Genomic DNA, 2,122 nt, shown 5'->3' with positions numbered 1-2,122 from the left:
TAGAAATCCTATTTCTCAACGATGAAAGGAAAAGGACAGTCTGTTGTATTTCATAAAGGTGGTTTGAGTCTATACTGACACTTCAATGGTTGTCATTGAGAAAAAAGGCACATTTCAGGTCTACCTATTTATTTCACAGCAATGTATTATATAGTGAAAAATCAAAAAAGGCATTTACTTTTTAAATAGCTCATAATATTCCATAGTTTCCTACTCTTGGAGGAAAAGTTATTTTTTAATACCTTTGTTAGATAACTCAGAGACATGATGTTTGCTTAAACGTATAAGAATCCTAATACCTTCTGGGTTAATCTGAATGAAGGACTCTGAATTTTCTGCATCATAATCTATATACTTTTAATTTCTATTTTTGAGCAAGGTTTATCTAGTATGTTGCATGACTTATTAAATTAGACAGTATTTTCAAAAAATTAATAATTAATAGCCCAGAAATGTGCCTGACACTTAATAAGCATTATATGTGTTTGTTAGCTAAATAAAATATGGTAAACATTTAATTTTGCTCTCATGTCTGTAACAGACAAAAAAAGATAATTCATGTTTTCTTTATTGAAGTATACTGCATTAATCACTACTATCATCTAATTTAGGCAAGCATAGGTTAGCAGTTCTCAGTTGGGAGAAATTTTGCCTCCCAGAGGATATTTGGCAATGTCTGTGTAAATGTTTAGTTGTCACAAGTAGGGTAGCTTATACTACTGTATCTATGGGATGTTAGTAAACATACTGCAGTGGACAGGACAGCTCCCCAAACAAAGGATTACCCAATCCCATATGCCAGTAGTGCCAAGATTGAGGAGCCCTGGATAGAAATTGAACTCTGAAGTCAACTGTTTGAGCTCAAACTCACATTGTGCTGTCTGCTAACACTTTAATACTGGGTAATTACTTAATTATAAGAGTTTAATTACTTTGTCATAATAAAATCTTCTAAAATGGATTGAATATAATAATACAGGAAAATGAACTCTAGAACAGTCCTCCTTTAAGAATCACAGAAAACTGGGTCTTGAAAGTACTTATCACCACCTTGTTCATTTTTGTTATTGTGGGACATAAATTGTGTTTTGTTTTATCCAATATTCAAGGCTTGCTGGAACTTTATAAAGGGAAATAAAGTTTTTTCAATACTATGGATCCTACCATTATCTTTTCCTCATCATCACATTTAATTGCTTTCACAGTTCAACACTCTCTGACAGGTTTGTGCTTAAGTCAATATGACCTTCTTTCAATCTGTTTTAGAAACTAGTGTCATGGAGTTTTACCAAATATATATATATATATACACACACACACACACACACACATTTATGTCTTCTCCAATAGTAGATACCACAAAGAGTATCACATTTGCTTAGAATAATATAAAGCCTATCCTCTGAAAGCAGAAGGAGATTTCTTTAAGGTGTGTATTCCAATGGAAAGGCTAAAGTGTCAAAATACTTATTTCATCTTTCTTTAATCTAAGAGAAATTACAAGATGCATTATAGACAGTGAAGTATTGAAGAGAACTTATAGAAGTCGTGGTGTTTAAGTTTGTGTGCAATCAACTCCATGGTGGGACCTACCACAAGCAGCTGAGTAGCTGCCTTAGGGATATGGTCTGCTTCCTGTATGTAAGAAGCAGCTTAGGCAATGGTCTCTGATTTATGGCACTCTTGAACCACATGTAGTCATTGTTCAGCAGGCTGCCATGCTCTGCTGACCTTGGGACTTACAGTGGACTTAAATTAAAGGCCTGCCGTGTGGTGTGATAACATCAGGACTGTGCTGTTTTATTTGTCAACCTTGAGCTTGTCAGCCTCAGCAGCCAGTAGCTGCCTGAGTGAAGAGATACCTCTAGCTTCAGTGGGCCAGGAGCAATAGGCAGAGCTGAAGCCCAAGGTGGAGGGGCTTCCACACAGCCCCTAGAGCCTGGCACTTGGAACTCGGACTTCTACCCTCCCAAACTGTAAGAGAACAAACTCCTTTTTGATCAAGTCATCCTATTTGTGGTATATTCTTGTCAGAGTGGCACTAAGTAACCACACCAGAAGGCTTCCCAAGGCTACTTTTGTTGCATGAAGAGAAAGAAAGAAAGAAAGAAAAAAAAAAAAA

Source organism: Orycteropus afer, unplaced genomic scaffold (genome assembly GCF_000298275.1).
Source record: "Orycteropus afer afer isolate SDZICR_OR568_19922 unplaced genomic scaffold, OryAfe1.0 scaffold00560, whole genome shotgun sequence".
NCBI classification, from domain to species: Eukaryota; Metazoa; Chordata; class Mammalia; order Tubulidentata; family Orycteropodidae; genus Orycteropus; species Orycteropus afer.
The sequence above is the reverse complement of the archived record's forward strand: the minus strand, read 5'-3'. Positions refer to the sequence as shown.